The sequence below is a fragment of the Canis lupus genome, assembly GCF_048164855.1.
Source record: "Canis lupus baileyi chromosome 5 unlocalized genomic scaffold, mCanLup2.hap1 SUPER_5_unloc_2, whole genome shotgun sequence".
Lineage (NCBI taxonomy): Eukaryota > Metazoa > Chordata > Mammalia > Carnivora > Canidae > Canis > Canis lupus.
Genome location: NW_027326409.1, coordinates 174,329 through 197,598, shown reverse-complemented (window position 1 = coordinate 197,598; position 23,270 = coordinate 174,329). Strand labels below are relative to the sequence as shown.

General features: G+C 37.9%; 1 protein-coding gene and 1 long non-coding RNA gene across 3 annotated transcripts in view; one reads left to right on the top strand and one right to left on the bottom strand.

Annotated features, from left to right (window-relative positions):
- The window catches only part of LOC140629403 (outer dynein arm-docking complex subunit 2-like), a 200,155-nt gene that overhangs the window by 22,595 nt on the left and 154,290 nt on the right, over positions 1-23,270 (bottom strand). The gene's annotated exons all lie outside the window — the stretch shown is intronic.
- LOC140629406 (uncharacterized) overlaps positions 1-23,270 on the top strand; it is a 186,646-nt gene that overhangs the window by 41,797 nt on the left and 121,579 nt on the right. The window contains exon 3 of the long non-coding RNA XR_012027238.1: positions 3,020-3,093. This is a non-coding gene — a long non-coding RNA (uncharacterized lncRNA). The remainder of the gene's footprint in view (positions 1-3,019; positions 3,094-23,270) is intronic.

The following is a 23,270-nucleotide window of genomic DNA, read 5'->3' as shown; positions in this document are numbered from 1 at the left end:
GGCCTCTTTCTCTCTCTCTCTTTTTTTTTTTTTGTTTCCACATATGAGTGAAATCATACGGTATATGTCTTTCTCTGACTGACTTACTTCACTTAGCATAATACTCTCTAGCTCCATCCACAGCATTGCAAGTGGCAAGATTTTTTTTTCCTTAGATATTATTTGAGAGAGGGAGAGAGCACCAGCAGGAGAAGGGGCAGAGGGAGTGGGAGAAGCAAGTTCTCTGCTGAGCAGGGAGCTTGATGCGGGGCTCAATCCCAGGACCCCAGGAGCATGACCTGAAGTGAAGGCAGACACTTAACTGAATGAGCCACCCAGGCGCCCCAAGATTTCATTGCTGAGTAATATTCCATTATGTGTGCATATCTGCTCATTTGTTAATTGGATTGTTTGTTTTGAGGGTGTTGAGTTTTAGAACTTCTTCATATAGTTTGGCTATTAACCCTTTATCAGATTTGTCATTTGTAAATATCTTCTCCCATTCTGTAGTTTGCCTTTTAGTTTTTTTTTTTTTTATTGTTTCCTTCCCTTTGCAAAAGCTTTCTATTTTGATGAAGTCACAAGAGTTTATCTTTGCTTTTGTTTCCCTTGTGTCAGGAGACATTTCTAGAAAGAAGTTGCTGCAGCTGATATCACAGAAGTTACTGCCTGTATCCTCCTCTAGGATTTTGATTTCATGTCTCACATTTAGGTCTTTCATCTATTTTGAATTTATTTTTGTGTATGCTGTAAGAAAGTAGTCCAGTTTCATTCTATTGCATGTGGCTGTCCAGTTTTCCCAGAAGCATTAGTTGAAGAGACTTTTTCCTACTGGATATTCTTCTCTTCTTTGTCAAAGATTAACTGACCATACAGTTGTAGGTTCATTTCTGTGTTTTCTCTTCTGTTCCATTGATCTCTATATCTATTTTTGTGCCAGAACCATACTGTTTTGATCACTATAGCTTTGTCATATAACTTGAAGTCCGGGATTGGCATCCTCCAGCTTTACTTTTCTTTTTCAATATTGCTTTGGCTATTTAGGATCTTCTGTGGTTGCATACACATTTTAGGATTGTTTATTCTAGTTCTGTGAAAAATGTTCTTGGTATTTGATAGGTATTACATTAAATGTTTAGGTTGTTTTGGCTAGTATATTTGTTCTTCCAACCCATGAAGATAGAATGTCTTTCCATTTCTTTGTGTCATCTTGAATTTCTTTCATCAATGTTTTATACTTTTCAGAGTAAAGGTCTTTCTTTCACCTCCTTGGTTAGGTTTATTCATAGGTTTCTTATGGTTTTTGGTGCAATTGTAAATGGGATTGACTCCTCAATTTCTCTTTGTGTTGTCAGCATATGTTTTGATCTAATAATTTCTACCTGTCTTGTTCAGTGTAGCACACAGTTCAATAATCTTGTAACTTTCAAAAGCTTTTCATTAACAATTGCTCCTTAAGCCCCTCAGTCTCCTTCCCCCAAGAATGTACTAACCAAAGCTGAAGCAAAGAAAAGTATAGTGCTTCTATAAATCAAAAACTCCCACAAAGATTATGGGTTTGGAAAATGGTAATTATGATTTCTGCCTCCATAGCAAGTTGAACTACTGTTTGAATACTTTAAGTGGTAATATTGCTTGCTAGCATAAGAATTCTAGTTTTTTTAAAAAAAGATTTCTTATTTATTAATGAGAGACACAGAGAGGCAGAGACACAGGCAGAGGGAAAAGCAGGCTCCCTGCAGGGAGCCCGACGTGGGACTCTATCCCAGGTCCCCAGAATCAGGTCCTGGGCTGAAGGCACGGGCTGAAGCCTGTGCTAAACCGCTGAGCCACCCAGGCTGCCCAAGAATTCTAGTTTTAAGTTCAGATAGGTTTAGATTCAAAATCTGGTTTTATCACTAATTTTGGTTTTGTCATTTTAAAAATGGAGATAATAGTTAATGGTCAGTTGCTCATGAGGTTGCTGAATGTATTAAATAACATGTCGCAGAAAAGTGTCCTTCACAGTTCTTGGCAGACAGTAGTACTCAATACATGTTATCTATAATAATGATAATAGTTATTTTAATTACTATTATATCATAAGGCAATCATTCTATTTTATATTGCTTGGCAGCTCTGTACGATATTTAGGCCATTATATATTTTCTCAGAACTTCCAGTGACTGCAGTCATATTCTGAAGTACTGGGTGTTAGGACATTGACATATGAATTTGAGGCAGGAGCACAATTAAGCCCATAACAAAAAGCTTTGGAATCTTCTCCCAGAGTATGAAACCAGAGCATAGTGACCAAGGACAGAACACAGCTAGAGCTGATTCATTGAGGTAGGGTTTCTTTGAGCGTCTTTCCATTAGTACCCAGGGCTGCCCTGACTTGACTTCTGTCCTTCGTGAGACTTGGTCCTTTGCTTTCTCTTTTTTTATGAGCAATCCCCATTCCACGTGATGCACTCTTTTCTTTTCCCTTTAAGCTAGCCAGAATTAATTTCTATTGTTTGCAATAAAAAAAACAAAACTAAACAAAAAAAAAACCTCTGACACATACCCTGAAGTTTGTTCCCCAAGTGTGGACTCTAGACAACTTGTGCCGAAAGGTGGCATCACCCTTTGGAAGTCCTTGTGACCAGAACCAACAAATTCCCAATTTGAGTTGGACCAAAAGAAAACTCCCTATATCCCTGGGTGGCGCAGCGGTTTAGCGCCTGCCTTTGGCCCAGGGCATGATCCCGGAGACCCGGGATCGAATCCCACGTCGGGCTCCCCGTGCATGGAGCCTGCTTCTCCCTCTGCCTGTGTCTCTGCCTCTCTCTCTGTGTGTCTCTCATGAATAAATAAATAAAATCTTAAAAAAAAAAAAAAGAAAACTCCCTAATTGTGTATGTGTGCAGATATTTTACTTTATGAGTGAATTAAATTACTTATATGCTTAATAATAATTTGTTCAAAGAATATATGCTGGGAAAGGATTAGGAGAAAGTGCTCTTTTTTTAAAAAAAATTCTATTTATCACTGAAAAACCTTATTTTTTTTGGTTTAGTTAACAATTGTGAAAGTTCCCTTATGAAGACCAGGAAAAAAGTTGGGCTAAACGGACAGAACACAAATTCTCTGGTAAGAAATGTGTTGCTTGGTAATAAAAGGTTTTGAGTGAAAGTCAAACCCATAATGCTTGATTTACAGGGTGGCTCTGACAAAGACTACTATTTATACTCAATGTTCATCCTCTATCTCCCCTTTTTATGGTATTAGACTATTTTAGTTGGGTCCATGGCCACCCGGAATAAAGGTGACATCTTCCAGCCTCTCTTGCAGCCAGTTGTGGCCATATGACTATAGCTATTGGATGAGTTACATGGACAGTTTTATGGTTTGTACCCTCCCCTTCTCTTTTATTCCTTGCCATGACTAATTATGGATCTAGTGGGCTCTATTAGACAATGCAGGCAAGGGCAACATCTAGAAGAGCACTAGGCCAAGAGAGAAGGAACATGGCCATCTGCTGATTTTATGGGACAGACCCTTGGCACCACCTTGAATACTAAGATCCTTAGTATTGGAGAAAAATAAGCTTCTCAAAAAAAAAAATAAGCTTCTCTGTTGTTTTAGGCTCTGTATTTTGGTTTAACCTGCAACAGTATCTATGTCCTATCTGATATAGTGGCCATTAATATGCTTTTTATCCTTGATTAAATATGGGGGTAATAGAGCAGCCCGGGTGGCTCAGTGGTTTAGGCCGCCTTCAGCCCACGCTGTGATCCTGGAGACCCGGGATCGAGTCCCACATCAGTCTCCCTGCATGGAGCCTACTTCTCCCTCTACTTCTCTCTCTCTCTCTCTCATGAATAAATAAATAAAAATCTTTAAAAAAATATGGGGGTAATAGTGGTAAATGGGACTATAACCAAATTAGAACTATTGGTAATGAGTTGTATTCAACATGCTCAGTGAACGATGAACATGTACAATATTCACTTTTATCATATGTTGAAAGTGAGAGGAAGGCCCTCAACTTCAGTAAGAAATGTTATATTATATATTTCAATTCCTCTTAAAAAATGCTAGCAAAGAGCATTGCCATGATTTCAAGAGGTTTGCCAAAGTAGCTTGTATTGCAGTATAGTGGGTTTTGTTAATGGCCTGATCCTATCACTTCAGAGCCAAAAACAACTTAATTTCTTGATGTTTAAGAGAAAAAAAGAGAATTTCTTAATAAAATCAAACTCTGGTGCAAACAGCTCTATCATGCTGTGTATAAGTCCTTTCAAACATCAAATACTCAATTTTCTTCCATCTTCAGAGGAAAAAAATAATGACATCATATTGGGCACATTATAAAACCACATACATATGCTGTAACAGAAGTGGGAATGCTTTTCAGAGTCAAATGGAACCAAAGAATGGAAATCATTTGCCCCTAACTTCCAACTCAAAGCATACAACAGTCCAGCTCTTGAGTGTGGTATGTTCCTTGATTTGGTCTTTGACAGAATGCTGAAAGTAGTCCTCAATTGGAAGTTTGTCCATAATTTCAATCCAAATATCCAGAGCCATTTGTCAGATCCATAAAACATTTTCTGCCAGTTCTGATGACCTATAATTGTGAGTTAGCATTTTTTTTATCTAATAGAATAAAAAATGAAAAATAAAACCATTTGAACTTGGAATCTAATCTAGCACTTTAGCTATCCATTTTTGAGGTTGATGTCAATTTTTGGTGAAAAGATTTCAAATCTTAAAATCTTTCTAACAATTACATAGTTTCTCTTTAATATTCTCATGAGTGTTCTTTTAAAAATTACCTAAAATGGATGTCTCCTATGTACATCTAGTGTCTAATAAGAGCATCTTGTGTGCCAAAAGTCAAGGAAAACCTTTTTTTTCAGAGTTTACATTTTCAGATTCTTTAGGGCTAAGATTCTTAACTGGGATCCATGAGTGAATTTATGAGTCTATGAGCCCACTCACTGAAATTACATCAAAATTTTGAGGATGCAGAGCCATAGCTTTCATCAGATTCACACAAACATTCATAACCCCCAAATAGACTAAGAGCTTATAAGATATTGGATAATAGATACTAAATAAGTGTTTAATATAACCTGGCTCTATACCATTAAAATATTAAAACAGTTCAATCCTTTTGCAATGATGAAAGCAAAATATCTATTGCAACAGCCCACAGTTTTCAAACCTTATTATTTTTCCTCAGTTGTACCAAGTCTTGATACTGTGATACTGAAGCCAGAGCCCTGCAGTGGCTGCTTAATGGAGAATATAACTCAAGATTGGAATAAGAGTTTGATGTTTACTGCATCAGTTTCAAAGTCCAGCTGTAAATATACTATAGTTGAGAAACAGAGCAATATAATCTTTTCAAGCTTGAAAAAACAGTGATGCATAGCCAAATACTTTGAACTGTTTGCTTAAGAACAAATCTATTTCAAGATTTGATTACCACTAACTCAGACTTTTTCATCACTAAGTCCTTTCAATTCCATATCATGTGTTTCAAATTTTGTCTGCATAACTTATTTTTGTTCTACTTTTCTGTCAAAAACAATGTGGAAATCCCAGGTTATATAATTGAGGACTTGGAGAGGCCATATACATCTAGCCAACCAAAATAAAATGAAAGCTATTATCATGAAACATGCTTAAGGAAGTGTATCCTTTGTTCGGGTAAAGAGTGCCAACATTTGTGATCTTAGAATGAAGTCAAAGGAAACTAAAATGGGTTTTCCTTAATGCAACCATGTGCAGAATCACTCTTTACCAAACATATGATCCATAAAAATATTTGTGCATATTTAGATACCCATGAGAACAAATCAATTTCAAGTAAAATAATAATGTATTATTTTTATAATATACCTGGAGGCTGAAGTCATCCCATTCATCTTCCTTACTTGGGTTTATTATCCTACGCATTTGATAAGTCAAGTGGAAGCCTCTCTGCACACCCTCTCTGTATATAGAGCAGACACCAAACTGCTAATTTCTTTCTTCCTCCTTCCTTGTGTCAGGTTGACCATGCAACACATTTGAATTACTGTTAGAAGGTAAATGTTGCATGGCTTTGAACCAATATCTCTCCTGTCTATAGAGTTTTAAATTCACATGTGGGTGTTCTAGAAAGAGGAGGTTACCAATGTGTAGAGTTGTGAAGAGTCACCAAGGAAGGCAATTTAGATTTCTTTGTGGAGGGGTCAAGAGAGTAGGAGATTTTTCTGATAGGTACCTGATGGAATAAGGAAAACATTTCTCTATGGGGTGGCAGTGGAGAAAGGCTGACCATTACTGGACTGGCTATTGTATAAAATTGCCACAAAAATGCTTAATAAAGAGAAAATGAACAGCATATGGACTCTGGTTGAGGCTTCATGAAAACATTCAGGGAAAGAAAGAACAAAGGGCAATCTTTCCAATGTATATAGAAGAAGTAAGATGTTTTCCTAAGTTTTTCTATCACTGTCAGCATTTGGGATGGAAATATGCTGTAGGAAAAAGATTAACTCCAGTTTGCTTAGAAAGAATTTTCCCTGAAAATAATCCTGTGTGTTTTTAATATGTCGGGTTACATTGCCAATCAGTTCTATTTGGTAATTTTCAGTATGATTTCTTTTTAACCCATGAATTATTTAGAAGTAGGTTTTAAAATTTCTGAATTTATCAATTTCTTGGCTCTCTTTAGCTATTGATTGCATTTGTAACTTTGTTGCATTGTATTTTTGAGTTGTGTTTGTGGTCAAGTGGTGATCAGTTTTTGAAAATGTTCAATGTGTGCTTGAAATTAATATGTATATGCCATATTTATTTATAGGACTGTATACATATACAACATATATATGTATACACACACATATATATGTTATGTCAAGCTTAATAATTCTGTTGTTCAGATTTTCTCAATTTCTACTTAATTTTGATCTATTCAATCTGCCTCTCAGAAAGGTATGTTAACCTTTTTCTGCTATGATCTATATGATTTTCCACTATGATCTAAATTGTTAGCCACCCCTTCCTGCCACCTCTTGTTTTTCTGCTTACTTTTTGGCATGTATTTTGAGGTTATGTTTTTAGGTGGATACATAATCAGAATAATTATGTCTTCCTGGTAAATTTATCACTAAGTAGCTCTTGATCTTTAATAATGCTGTTTTGTGCTTAAATCTGTTTAGTATACATCACCTTTTCTTTGGTTCCTATTTATCTGGTGTTGTGATCATCACTGGTTGCTCAACCAGCATCCATTTATCCCTCTTCTAGTAGAACCAGGACCTCAGTTTTGTTCAGGTAGCCACCTCTTTCTCACACAGCTAAGTGTCTCAGGAGAAGGTTTGTTTGGTTTAAGGGTGAATCCATTCTTTTTTTCAGTTGATAGATCATTAGGCGTGGGATTCAGTGCTGGCCAAAATGAAGTGTGTGGGTAGGTAGGGAGTCTTTGGGAAAGTGTCCTTCTTCTGAGCAAGAGCTGGGGTCTCTTATTTCCACCTGGATATTGCTGTTTCTGGTAAGACACCCAGAATCGCTGCAACCATCTCGTTAGAAGCCTAAAAACCCAAACAGGGATGTCAGAGCACAGAGATGGAAAAGACCTGGGTCCTTTATACAACCATTTGCCTAATTTCTTCTTGCATATCCTTTTAATTTTTTATGTGTAACTTTCCTTCTAGTGCCTTATATAACCTGAATGAAGTTGATTAGCTTCAGACCTGAACACAGGTTTTTTTCTTAACCTCTTAAGAGGTACATTCTTCCATTTATATTCATTTACTAATATATTTGCTCTTCTGTCATCTTATTTTGCTGTTTTCAACTTCTTTTGCTTTTTAATCTTTTGTCATATATACTAACTTTTATCTATTTTTTTCTTGATAACTTTTGTAATCAGGGCAGCCCCGGTGACCCAGTGGTTTAGTGCCGCCTTCCGCCTGGGATGTGATCCTGGAGACCTGGGATCGAGTCACACGTCGAGCTCCCTGCATGGAGCCTGCTTCTCCCTCTGCCTGTGTCTCTGCCTCGCTTTCTCTCTCTGTCTGTGTCTGTCATGAATAAATAAATAAAATCTTTAAAAAAAACTTTTGTAATCATGTTTTCATTCTGCAAGCAGGTGCCTTTAAAAATAAGAAAAATTCTCAATGTTCAATGCCAGTTTTATAAAAGCAAAAATTGATACAATTAAATGGTAGCAAGAATGAAATAAATCATATATATACATGTAATGAGATGTTGATAAGCAAATGAAGTGGTAATATTGATATTCACCTGGAAAAAAATTTTAAGAGATAATGATAAAAACAGTTTGTAAAATTCTATGTACAGTTGACCTTTTGTGACTTCCTATAGTTTGTTCCCATTCCCTTTATATTTAGCAGAAATTCTGTTATGTTTCTGGCATGTAACGCCACTTTTCCTAGTTTCCACATCTAGTTCAGGCTTTCTTCTATTTTTATCTTCCATTGGTCCTATCATTAGCCTGAGTGGTGGTGTAAGAATTAGAGTTTTTATTTCTTCTGTAAGTCTTTTTTTCCCTTTAGTGTTGGGTTTCATTCATTCGTTCCTTCAATAAATAATAGTGACTACCAACTAAGTGCCAGGTATTTAAGTGTTAAGGTTAAGTATTTATGCTTAATTGTAATATTTTATCATCTATAAACTAAAAACAAAAGAGGCTGGAAGATAGAAGGTGTTAGAAAATAAAAGCCCAATAAAGTAGCTTTGACTATGAATGAATAGGAGAGATAACTTCTCATTATGTATTTGTTGTTTTCCAACTGAGTAAGTAGAGTAGTGATCAGAAGAGAGTTCAAGGAAAGTAAGAGATTAGTAAATCTGAAGTTCCTCTTATTATTTTTTTAAAGATTTCTTTATTTTTAAAGATTTCTTCCCAGCAAGTGGGAAGGGAGAGACAGAGGGTGAGAATCCCAAGCAGCCTCCCTGCTGCGCCCAAGAGCCCAACGCAGAGCTCAATGTCATGACCCATGAGATCATGACCTGAGCTGAAATCACTAATACTTAACTGAGCCACCCAGATGCCCCAGTTTAAAGCTGGTTTCAAGGTGTGAATCTTATTCTACAACTTACCAGGAAAATCCTGCCATGTCACTATGTAAGAAAATCAATAGCCTTTTAATTATCTATGCTTCAGTTTCCTCTGTAAAATGGGCTAAAAAAAAAATAGTGACCCTTCTAGGTCTAGCCTAAGGATTGAGTAAATACAGGCAAATGGAGTAATAATGACATAGCTTTATATATTATAATGATATTACATATTACTACATGATATTAATAAATTCTATTATATAATGATATTATATTAATATGTCAGGCACTTTGTACTTACTTTTCATATGTTAGCTAGCCCCTTTAATCCTCATGTACCCTATGAAGTCAGTGTGATCTTTCTTATTTTGCAGATGAGGTTTAGAGGCTTACTCAAAACATTTTTCCCCAGGAAATAAATTTTTTTTCCCTAGAAATTTCAAAGATATGAAGACTAGTAATTACAGGGAAAAAAACCTGAAATTATGCTTTTTTAGAAGGCCAAAGTTATTGTTAATTTAAGAATAAATGTATCACCCACAGTTCTCACCAATTACATTTTGTTGAAATGAAAATAGAATTTATTGAGATGATAATTGCATACGGGACAACTATTTGCATTGGAATGTTTTTGGTTTTATTTGGAATTGAGCAGGAAGCACAAGAACCTTTGTTTTGATTTAAAGATTTTATTTATTTATTCATGAGAGAGAGGCAGAGACATAGGCAGAGGGAGAAGTAGGCTCCCTACAGGGAGCCCGATATGGGACTTGATCCTGGGACTCCAGGATCACGCCCTGGGTGTGAAGGCAGGTGCTAACCCGCTGAGCCACCCAGGTGTCCCGCACAAGAACCTTTGACTCTGTGGAAGACCCATTGTGAGAAATGGGATTCACACTCTCACACATTTAGTGACACAATAACTGAGAAGAGGAGAAGGCTTTGTAGCACCTATTATGCTTTTTAATACATAGAATTGTTGCTTTTCTTTAAGAGAGAAATGCAAGAGATCCAAGCTAAGGTTTACTCCCTGAGAATGTTCTATAACCTGTCATGGTTTGTTACACAATAACCTGCCATTGTTTGTTTCTTAATATTTGCCTACTTATTCACCCAAATCAGAGCCCAGTCAAGGACAGTTTATTCCTGCTCCCCTTCTGTCACCTGCATTACCTGAAGCAGGCAATTTACTGGCTCCCTCCACTGCACACTTCCCCACTGAGTACCTGCTATGTGAGGTGAGTGAGATGGAGTCTCCATGTTGTAGTCTCTACAGAACCCAATGAAATCAGCATAAATCCATTCCTTGTCTTGGTTCCTCAGGGATGGATACAGTTAAGTCTAAAGCAATCTATGTTGTCATTACCTGAGTCCGTTCAATCAGCGGAAAGCCCAGAGGTTTACTCAGTGGCTCGAGGAAGTGAAACTCTTTTGAATGGAGTGATGTGAGGATATGACCTTTGGAATTGCTGCAGCCCTTTTGCAACTATGAGGGAACCCAGCTGAGGAAGACAACATACAGTAGAGGGGACAGCCAACATAATTTCAGACAATAAAATTCAAACTATAATGGAAGTTTACTTGAAGATCACTCTACCTTTGGAGAGTGGTTACAAGGTCCAGTAAATTCCCTTTATTTTATTTTATTTTATTTTTTTTTTTAAAGATTTTATTTATTTATTCATGATAGTCACACAGAGAGAGAGAGAGAGAGGGGCAGAGACACAGGCAGAGAGAGAAGCAGGCTCCATGCACCGGAAGCCCGACGTGGGATTGGATCCTGGGTCTCCAGGATCGCGCCCTGGGCCAAAGGCAGGCGCCAAACTGCTGCACCACCCAGGGATCCCTCCCTTTATTTTAAATGCCATTTTGAGTTAGGGTTTCTGCTTTGCAACTACATGCATCTTAGTCAGTGCTGACAGTGGTGTCAGACAACAGGCTTGTAGAGAAATGTATGAAATCCAGGACTGTTTATTTAGCCATATGGTAACATAGTCAATAATAACTTGGTTTTTATTACTGCAGCTGATTAACTGCTTCCTGATGTCTTTTGTGTGTACCCTACATTGTATTATCTTTCTCACTTTTGATGTGGTCCGTACACATTTGTGTTCCTTCTTTTTGTTCATCCTTGGTGATCTGGCTCAACATCTTTCCTTGGTTCTCTAAATTGCCTTTCAGAACTTTGCACAGTTCTGCTCCTCCAATTTGGCAGGCTTTTCCCTGTCCTGCACTTCCCATATAGTTTGTTCACCTGCCAAAATTGTTTGTTTAAAGAGCATCCAGCTCTTCTGGAATCCTTTCTTCCCATCAAGTCTTTTTTTTTTCCTCGTCAGTGCCCTACACTTGTTGAAATTTGCTTTCCCAGAACTGATTATTTTTCCCTCATCAGCTTCTTTCCTTTTCCTTAGGAAAGGAACTTTTTTTTTATTACTTTTACAGAAGCTTTAGTTCTCTTTTAAGTCTTTATTAACTCTGCCATTATTGAGAATTGATTTTAAAAGGACTTTTCCCTTATGATGCATTTTTAAGCAAGTAACTATCTCCAGTATATTTTAAATCTATTTCACAGTTTGTGGTTGACCCATTTTCTACAGACAATATCGGGGAAGTTAGAAACCTGTCTGATCACTACACTGGGGTATTTGGATTCCTGTCCTTGTATAATTCCAGTCCTTGTATAATCTGCTAAAATAGCTATAATTATCCCCCACCCCACTCCTAGCTCATCATATGCATACCTCTTTTCAAAGTGACTTTGTAGCTTTTTTGACCCATGACTTCAAATGCAGCAGAGGTGATGTACTAGTTTTTCCTAGGATTCAAGAAGCCTTGTATACATGTGCTTGTTCTCTTAGAACTTGGCCCAGCCTCCATGTGAACAAACACTGGTTAGCTTACTGGAGGATGAGAGACTCCATGGGAGATTCATGTCAGCTCATCTGTCCCAGGTGAGGCCCTAGACATATGAGAGCCCAGCTAGTAAAAGCAAAGCTAACCTCCCGATGATAGCAGATGCATGAGGGTGCCCAGCTGAGTCTAGTCCAAATTGCTGACCAGCAGAATTACTAGCTAAATAAGTGGTTGTTTGGAATGGTTTGTTAACCAACAAAAGCTAATTGATAGAGAAATATTTAAATCTCTGAGGATACCATCATGGAAGGAGAGTGCTAGGAATGGGGGAGGCTATGGGAAAGGAAAATTGGTGGTAAGGAAGAAAGAGCCCAACAGGGCAGGCAATGTCAGTCAGAGGTCAACTGTGAGAATGGCTGGGAGGCAGAGCTGAGGTTGGTATTACAGAGTAAGTTTTCTTTAGTCCTGCCCTAACCCCAGAATCTCCCACAAATGACTCCTACTCATGTTTGCCTTGGATGCGTGGTATTTTTCAGAATCAAAGAAAAGAGGTTGTGTTTCATATCTGCAATCACAAGGGTATGAAGGGAGGAAGGAAAGGGGAGTAGTTGCCAGAAGTGAGACTTGGGTTAACTGAACATCTAGAAGAACCAAGCAATGATTAGAATTGTGCAGTAAGTCAGAAAGATAGGTCCCACCCAAGAATTCCTGGAAATATTCAAAGTGTTGAGTTTTTTTGTCCTATGTAGGTTCAAGCCAATTTTATCTAAATCTTAGTGCATAAGATCACCCCACAAACCAGAGAATGTTCAGTCACCAGGAGCCATCAGGTAATACAAGCTTCTGTCTATCAGATACGTTGTGTCTTCATTTGTTTCAAAAGCTTAAGGTGGCTACTGAAAACATGGTATGGCACACCAGTTCAGGTCTGGCATTGGTAAGAAGTCATTTTAATTAATTCATTGCTAATGTTTCTTTTAGTACATCTGGGATCAAAAGAGAAATCTGCTCACCAACCAATGTAAAAAGCCAGGCAACAGCAAAACAGGTGTGAAGTTAAAACTGAATTCTTGGGTGTGTTTGAGGTAGAGGGAACAATGCAGGCAAGATGTAGAAGCAGGACGGTACAGCATATTTGGGGAAGAGAAACAGTTTAGTCTGGCTGATTATAGTGGACAGTTGTTTGAAATACCATATGATGTATTTTTCCTCCCTATTATTTCCAGAGTTAGTATTTTTTATTTGTTTGTTCGGGTAGTTGGTTGTTTTGAAAACCCTGCAGCCTTCCCTCCATTAAACAAAGAAGATGAAGATAATTTTTTGCAGGGAAAGGGAGACTGAACACCGTCCAGAACAAAGTCCTCGCTCAGCTCTAAGTTTCAAACTAGATTTTTAAAATAAAGTCTGGAGATAAATAATAGTCTCAAAAAATTAGACTTTCAAATACTCTGCAGTGCTAGAAAATCAAAAGAGTGCTTTTGTGCAGTGATGGGGAGAGGGTATGAAAGAGAACTGGGGGTGCTGTTGGTGTCCACTCATTGATCTGTATGATCTTGATCTTATATGGATGTTTGCTGTGAGAACTTTAATTGAGCTACATACTCATAATTGTATAAATAACTGAATGAATAATCAATAGAAAAAAATAGCCTTTCAAGCAATAGAGGAATGTTTTCTCAAATGTCTTGGAGCAGAGTTTTTATTTGAAGAACCAAAGTTTTGAGAGGTAGCCTCAGAGAAAGATGAAGAATACCATTAAAAAATGTGCCCAAACATAGAGGAGAATGAAAACCTTCTACTTTGGGAGGAGATGCCTGGGAATGCAAGGAAGAAAAGGGGAAGAGGTTGCTTGCAAGCTCTTGTCCCACTTGGAGTTTGAGGGAAACAAAACAATATTAGGGATAGCTTGAGTAGGGGCAAGCCTCAGACAAGTTCCTGTGTCAGCAAAGCATCCCAGAGGAAGATGCCCCAGCACACCTGGCTGGGAGGGACATCTAAGTTGGTGAGCTCAGAGCAGCCTCATAAGATCCTCTTACAGCTTTAAGATGCTGGGAAAGTTGCCGACACATCCCAGCCCTCCAAGAGGGCCCAGCAGTGTGGTGACCTGGATGCCAGAAGAGGCCAGGGGTCCTCAAGAGAAGCTGCTGAGATGAGGCCTTCCCTTTTGACTAGGATCCATGGAGGACTCCAGGCATCAGCACAGTTGCCAGCACAACACCCCAAACTCCAGCCACACATCAGCAGCCACCAACACAATATGCCCAGCGACCATGAGAGCCCAAACTCCCTGCAGTGTGACAGGGAGGCAGACTGGTGATGCAACCATCAGGGAAACATAACTTACCTAGAGGCTCCTCTATGCCTCCCAGGAATCCTCCCTGCCTACAAGGTGCCAGTGAGGGAAGCAGGTGAGAAAAGGGAGAACACTCAAGAAGTGGGCAAACCCTGAAAAATGCCAAAGTTAATCCAAAAGAGCTATTCTTCTAAATCAAGAGAGGCTGGACACTTTTATTTGGCAAAATCAAGTTTTTCAACCATCAGCAGAAAGGCATGTAAAAATTAAAGTTCTATGAATTTCTGCACATCAAGTCAACATATGTGATTTTTTTTGTTGTTTTGGACCAGAGTACATGTAGAATATATTTGAAAGAGAATAGTGGGAGAGAAGACCGGTGAGGTAGATTGAAATTAGAACACAAAAGTATTCTATAAAGGAAGGGAAATCGAAGACATTTATGTTAGTTTCCTTGATCTCTGAATAGAAGGGCCAGGACTACATCTGATCATCTAAGAATATTTATTTAGAATGTTATTATTATTATCATCATCATCATAATTATTACTTTTAGAAGGTTATTATTAATGTTTTTTTCCTGGGAGACATTATGCTAAGTGAAATAAGCCACTCACAGAAGGACAAATACTGAATGATTCCACTTCAATGAGATTTTCTGTGACTATTCTAAAATGAACTCAGAGAAGCAGAAAAACGAATAGTAGTTGCCAGGGGTGGGGGCTGGGAGGGAATGGGAAGATGGTCAATGGCTATAAAGTTTCACTTATGATACATGAATAAGTTTTAAAAAATTTTAGAATATTCTAGAAACTACAACACATTGCCTATAGTTAACAATTTGTTAAGCAGGTAGGTTTCATGTTACTATACACACACACACACACACGTGACACAAGGAAACTTTGTTTTTAAATATTTTATTTATTTATGAGACAGAGAGACAGAGACGCAGGCAGAGGGAGAAGCAGGCTCCACGCAGGGAGCCCGATGGGGGACTCGATCCCGGGCCTCCAGGACCACCTCTGGACTGAAGGCAGGCACTAAACCTCTGAGCCACCCAGGGATCCCCGACACAAGGAAACTTTGGAAGGTGTTGGCTATGTGTATTACCTTAACTGTGGTGCTGGTATCATGAGTGTTTGCATATGTCCAAACTCATCAAACTGTACAGATTAAATCTATGCAGTTATTTGCATATTAATTAAAATTCAATAGAGTTTTTTTTTTTAAAGAATAAATTGAGGGTTTTCCAATGCTCAATAAGGAATTCCTCATTCCTTAAAAATAGATCTGCCCTATGACCCAGCAATTGCACTGCTGGGGATTTACCCCATAGATACAGATGCAATGAAACGCCGGGACACCTGCACCCCGATGTTTCTAGCAGCAATGTCCACAATAGCCAAACTGTGGAAGGAGCCTCGGTGTCCATCGAAAGATGAATGGATAAAGAAGATGTGGTTGATGTATACAATGGAATATTACTCAGCCATTAGAAACGACAAATACCCACCTTTTGCTTCGACGTGGATGGAACTGGAGGGTATTATGCTGAGTGAAATAAGTCCATCGGAGAAGGACAGACATTATATGGTCTCATTCATTTGGAGAATATAAAAAATAGTGACAGGGAATAAAGGGGAAAGGAGAAAAAATGAGTGGGAAATATCAGCGAGGGTGACAGAACATGAGACTCCTAACTCTGGGAAACGAACCAGGAGTGGTGGAAGGGGAGGTGGGCAGGGGGATGGGGTGACTGGGTGATGGGCACTGAGGGGGGCACTTGATGGGATGAGCACTGGGTGTTATTCTATATGTTGGCAATTGAACACCAATAAAAAATAAATTAAAAAAAAGGAATTCCTCATTCCTTCTTTGGAACATCAGTCCTCTGCCTAAAGGGCTAAAAGAGAAATATTCTTTCTCAGGAAATTATTACCAGTATTATCCAAAAATGAAAATCTCACACAGCCACCATCCAGGGCAGGTCCATTTGAGCTCTGTTGGGCTCACAAGCAGAATCTGCAGAGCTGAGAAGCTGGACCGCAAGTCTTGGCAAGAGCACATCTGTCTCACACATTTGTCTGATGCATTCATAGGCAGAGAAGAAGACAGGACTCTCCTTTACACCTTCACATTTGTTGTTTTAGCTCATAATTAGTTCAGATTAAAAGAATAACCCAAATAAATTGACTTCAGAGAGCACAATGTGTTAGCTCATCTTCTGTTTTAAATCAGCATCAGCTGGTGTTTATTGCTTCAACAAGACAGTGTAACTAAGATGACCCCTTAAGGTTTTACACCTTGCAAGTGAAGATTGGGAATAACAGCCAAAGCTTTTAAAAAGCAACACATGGGTCTAGCTGTGAGCTCCTCCCGATGTGTGCACAACACTCCAATAAGACGAGGTTTGGTTGGTGCTACCATGGCCTTGCAGTGGAGGTGCATAAAGCTGGAGGGAAAGAGCGCGCAGGTGCAGACAGCAGCATTTGCAAGCAGTCAGGAAACCGGCCTTACTGTCTTTACAGGACTGTTTGTATGGAAGTTTGGATTGCATCCACAGTGCAAATTGCACAAATTCTCATCGCAGCTCTCACCGAGGAAAGAGCTCTAATAGCTCCAGAACAAACTTTTCAGAGGCCTTCAGCCTTTTTCTCTCTCAAAAAGTGCAGTATTATACATGGTAGTTGCAGAGGAGACATATTTCCCCTTTAGCACAACCTAGACATCACACAGTGGAACTTATGAGAGTTAATGTTAATTTTTTAGGCCATTTTGGTACTATTAGTGGCATAGTTGCAAGGCCTTACTATTTTCCCAAAAGTATGACTATACCTTCTTAAATGCCTAATTTGCACTCACTGAATCACACACTGGAAGAACTTGGCTCCTTCAGGATTTAAAATATACTGAACCTACTGAAGCAGCTTGAGGGGATTCTTTGTCTATGAGTCAGTGACCGTGAAGCTGTTGGAATGCTTAGGAAACAGAGGTCCTTCTAGAGAGACAGTGTGTGAGTTTATCTCAAGTCCACTGACTCTGCTGGTAAGGATGCCCCAAACCACCTTTTCTAATGATAAATTTGAGGAGTTAAGTCTTAAAAATAACTGTATCTAATTCAGCAATTCCACTCCTGCTTGTCTACCCAAAAGAACTCAAAGCAAGGGCTTGAACAGATATTTGTACACCCACGTTCAGAGTAGCCAAATGATGGGAACAACCTGAGTGCCCCTCAGTGGGTGAATGGTTAAAGAAAAGGTGGTATATACTTACAATGGAATAGAATCCATCCCTGAAATGGAAGGAAATTCTGAAGACATGCTGAGTGAAATAAACCAAACACAAAAGACCAAATACTATATGATTCCACTTATATGAGGTTCCTAGAACTGTCAAATTCATGGAGACAGAAAGTAGAATGGTGATTACCAGGGGCTGAAGGAGGAGTTATTGTTTAATGGGTAGTTTCAATTTGGGGTTCTGGAGATGGGTTGTGGTGATGGTCACACAACAATGTGAATGAACTTAATGCCACTGAACTGTACATTGAAAAATGGCCACACTGGTAAATTTTATGTCATTTATATTTTACCATAATAAAAAACATTTAAAAATAACTGTATCAGGGGCACTTGGGTGACTCAGTTGGTTAAGCATCTGCCTTCAACTCAGGTCATGACCCCAGAGTCCTGGGATGGAGCCCCACATTGGGCTCTCTGCTCAGCAAGGGAGCCTGCTTCTCCATCTCCCTCTGCCCCTCCCCAGCTCATTCTCTCTCTCAAATAAATAAAAAATCTTTTTAAAAAATAACTTTACCCCAAATATAATGCTGACTATAGCCTTCTAGATGAATTTCATTGAAATTCAAAATTCATACAAATTTGAATTTAAAAAATCATCATGCAATAGAAAGAGCATGACTGAAACATCTGTCAGAAGGGAAACAACACTCGACAAGATGGCGAATGATCTAACATAACCTAAAGAAATAATGAAAACTTGTATAAATTAAAGCAATAGTATTAATTAAAGAAACCCCTTACCCTAGCCAAGTGGATAGACTAAGACTTATCCAACATGGCATCCCCCTGGCTATATGAGACTAGAGAGCCCTTGATTTGAGGCTGGTCTGAGTTGAACTGTGCTATAGGTGTAAAATATACATCAACTCCAAAGATTTAGTGAAAAAGAAAATGTAACGGATCTCAATAGTTTTTATATTGATTAAATGTTTTAATGAGAATATTTTGGATGCATTGGGTTAAACATAGTAAACTTAATTTCACCTGTTTTAACACTTTTTAATAGGGCTACTAGAAATTTTATTTTATTTATGTATTTGTTACTTTTTTAAAAGTTTGTTTAATCTCTACACCCAACGTGGGGCACAAACTCACCACCCTGAGATGAAGAGTTGCATGCCCTTCTGACTGAACCAGCCAGCCACCCCTGCGTTTATTGCCTTTTAATTGAGATATAATTGACATACATTTATTAGTCTCAGATGTACAACATATTGATCCAATATTTGCATGTGTTGTGAAATGATCACCTCAAGGAGTCTAGTTAACATCCAACCATGGTTACAAAAAAGTTTTTCTTTTGATGTGAACTTTTAAGATCTCTCATAGCAACTTTCAAATAAACAATCCAGTAGTTTTAACTATAGTCACTATGTTGTACATCACATCCTCAGGACTATTTATTTTATAAATGGAAGTTTGTGACTTTTTTACTTCTCTCACCCATTTCACTCACACCAGTCTGTTCTCTGTATCTATGAGCTTGGGTTCTTGTTTTGTTGTTTCGAGTCCACATATAAGGGAGAGCATGTGGCATTTGTCTTTCTCCATGTACCTTGCTTTACTTAGGCTAAGCTCCTCCAGGTCTACCCATATTGTCACAAATGGCAAGATTTCTCTGGTTTTTAATGGCTGAATAGTATTCCATTACACACACACACACACACACACACACACACACACACCCCTACGCCATTTTCTTTATCTATTCATCCATCAATGGACAGCTTAGGTTGCTTCCGTATCTTGGGTATTATAAATAAGGCCGAAAGGAACATGGGGATGTATTTATCTCTTTGGTGTTTTTGCTTTCTTCAGATAAATAACCAGAAGTGGGTTTGCTGGATCATGTGATACTTCTAATATTTTGAGAAAACTCCATACACTTTCCCAATTTTTATTTTCACCAAATAGTGCATGAGGGTTCTTCACATTCTCACCAAAACGTGTTATTTTTTCAATGTTAGCCATTCTGACAGTTGTGAGCTGATATCTCATTGTGGTTTTGATTTGCATTTGCCTGATGGTTAGTGATATTGAGCAGAAAAAAATTTAAAACAGAGTGGCTTGTCTTTTATTTCTATGGGACAGCACTGCTTTGGAGGTATACTAGGGTGCTTCCTAGTATAACAGTATAGAAATAGAGTTCATTTCATGATTGTGGATTCAATCTCTAACATATAAGAGAATAGCATTATTTGTTACTTTTAAGACTTTATCAGTCCTGCCAATTTTTTCTTAACATCTTTTTCTCATACTTTTTCCTTTCCATTTCTATTCCCTAGTGTTGGCTCTCTGTGGCTTTGAACTAGATCCCGTATAACCAATAATTATTGGCTTCAATTCCTCTTCTATAATCTATTCACTATACCCTGACCAGATTAACTTTTAGGAAACCCATGTGTAGATATTTTTTTCTGTGCTCAACACCTGGTGACTACAGTCTAGGGAGTTTGCAGATTCTGGGTTTCCCCAGAGATTCTGAATCAGTAGGTTGGGGTGGGGCCCAGACTTCACATTGTAACAGGTACCCTAGACTGTATTAAACAGGTCTGAAGAACAATAGCCTGTAGGATTAAGCTCAGATTCCTCAAAGTAATTTTCAAGACTCTTTTCACCTTCATAGTCTGGTTAGTTCAATCTGTCTGAGGGAGAATGGAAACACTCAATATCTAGAGAACCTCTGGAAAAAAATAAGCTTCTGTCTGAGCAGCTTTAATACTTGCCTAATTGAGGGAAGTGATTTGACCCTAAAGATATCTCCACCACAGCTATTCTATGACCCTACACTTACCATTATGATAATCTACTTCTTCAGAGTAATTTTTCTCAGCTTCTATCTGAATTTGAGGAAGCCAATCTCTTCAGTACCGCATTTTATAGTGCTGCTATCATAATATGAATCTACATAGACCAAGATAGTTTTGACATGTGTCCTTTTGCACTAATTATTTTCTTTGGTTTTCTATTGATTAACACCAGGCATCTTTAGGGATGCAATTGTCAGGATTTAGTCAAATAATCTTTCATCCTACTAGATAAAGATTATGATGTTGCAGACTTGTGAACCATATCTGGTTCAAAGAATCATTTTGATTTTTCTGCATGTTTGTTGTTATAGACTGTATCTCATAAAAATTCATATGTTGAAGCCCTAACTTCCAATCTCAGAATTTCAAGAAAGCCTTTTAAGGAGTTAATTATGGTTAAATAAGGTCAGAAGGGTGGGGCCTGATCCCACTGGACTAGGGTCCTCATAAGAGGAGGAAGAGCCATCAGAGACTTGTCTCTCTTTGCATGCACACAGAGGAAAGGGCATATGAGGACACAGAAAAAAAAAAAAAAAAAGCATCTGTCTGCAAGCCAGAAAGAAAGGCCTCATCAGAAACCAACCTGCTGGCAGCTTGATCTTGGACTTCTAGTCTCTAGAACTGTGAGAAAATAAATGTCTGATGTTTAAGCCACTATGGTATTCTGTTATGGCAGCCCTAGCAGACTGATAGAATAGCCAATATTTAAAATTTGGGAGGATGCCTGTAAAAATCTGAATTTCTTTTGAGAAGTTGATTTGGCAACAACTGGCTAGAGATGAATAGTAATTTGTTTGCACTCCCTAGTTCTCCAGTCTCTGTCCCCCAGACATGAAGGCTAAAGGTCCATTGCCAATTGTGTCACTCTTATTTTATTTTTATTGTTTTTATTTTAATTTCAGTATAGTTAACATATAGTGTTATATTAGTTTCAGGTGTACAATATAGTGATTCAACACTTCCACACATCACCCGGTGCTCATCATGACAGGTGCACTCCTTAATCCCCATTACCTATTTCCCCCACCCCCACCCTCTCATGTCAATATTATTTTAAAAACAACAACAACAGCTGAGTGAAGTAAGTCAGTCGGAGAAGGACAAACATTATATGTTCTCATTCATGTGGGGAATATAAATAATAGTGAAAGGGAATATAAGGGAAGGGAGAAGAAATGGGTGGGAAATATCAGAAAGGGAGACAGAACGTAAAGACTGCTAACTCTGGGAAACGAACTAGGGGTGTTGGAAGGGGAGGAGGGCGGGGGGTGGGAGTGATTGGGTGACGGGCACTGGGGGTTATTCTGTATGTTGGTAAATTGAACACCAATAAAAAAATATATATATAAAAAAATAAAAAAAATAAAAGATACACGAACCATTAAAAACAACAACAACAACATATCTAGCTATTTACACTCACTTATGTTACTTGCCTAGCCCTTGTGAACACTTAGGTTTAAGAAAAGGATTTTAAGGAAAGGGTTTTATTTGCTTATTCATGAGAGACATAGAGAAAGGCAGAGACATAGATAGAGGCAGAAGCACGCTCCCTGCAGGAAGCCTGATGCGGGACTCAATTCCAGGACCCTGGGATCATGACCTGAAACAAAGGCAGACGCTCAACCACAGAGCCACCCAGGTGACCCTAAGTTTATAATTCCTGATGTAACATATCTACTGACAAAGGTCAGTTTTCAATAGTGAAAACAATTTGCATTTAACTATCCACACTTTATCTAAATTTCATTTTTGATAATAGTCATTCTCTATGAGCAAGCCAACCAGCTATAGATTCTCTAAGACTGTATGAACCATGCTGATGTACACTAATGTACCTTTCAATCATTAAAATAAATTGGGACATAAATCTAAACTTATGACAAATCTTAACTCTGAACATCATGAGCCAATTATGTAATTTGCAAAGGATGTCTTTTTATCAACTAATAAATCAGGGTGGCATGAACTGGAGAAGAAAAATTCCTTTTAGTCTTGACAGATGCAAATAAAGAATAAATTATTTTTACTTGAATATTTGAAAATAATGAATTGGGAGTATAAGGATTCCATCTGTTAGATGAGTTCAAGTCAGCATGACAGTTGTGTATTGAAAGCATATTGAAATATTAACTTTACATCTTGCATTTATAGAAACTAAAGCATAAAACTTTTTAAGAGGCAGAAGATGTAAGAGCCATTCATCAGAGAAAATGGGAACAGAAGCTAGAGACAGAGATTTGAGTGGAGAGAAAAAAGGAAAATAAAAGCTTGAAGGCAAGGAAATTAATCTTAACAATTAGAGCATAAAAGAATAGCACACAAAAGGGGAGATCAGAATTCTATGATAGTCTACAGAATTTACTTACTGGCTGGCAAATTTTGTTGGGACTGTATTTCTTATTAGACTTATACTGTATTTCTACTATACGGGCAAAATATGTTAGTAAATTACTATATCATTTGTCTTAGCTATCTATAATGAAGTAAATAAATGAATGGGTAAAATCATTCTTTTCAAAACAACGTTTTATGAAGCAATCTGTCAATGACCTTCTGAGTTATTTCATTTGTCTACTTCCTATATGCTTGAGAATAGAACTGATCTGCTGAATTTACAAAGACCAAATAAGGAAATGTTCAAAATTTTGCAGATTAAAAATATTCTGATAGTAGGTTAGATGTTTATTTCATAAAAAAAAAAACAACAAAACAAAAAACAAACCAACCCTGCTCATTAATTTGATCTACGGGTTGTGTATCCCATTTGTTGATAGAGGATCTCTCTTTTAAAGTTAGTATTAGGAAGAATGTCTATCCTAGCAGTTTCCAAATAATAGAAAAGTAAATTCATTGGGTGTTTTTATTGAAAAAAAGTAATTCATGTTCATTTTGGACAGATTAGAAAACACAGATGGGCAAAGAGAAAGCAAAAATCATTCTTGTTGCTCTATTCAGATATAATCATTTGTTTAATAACAGATT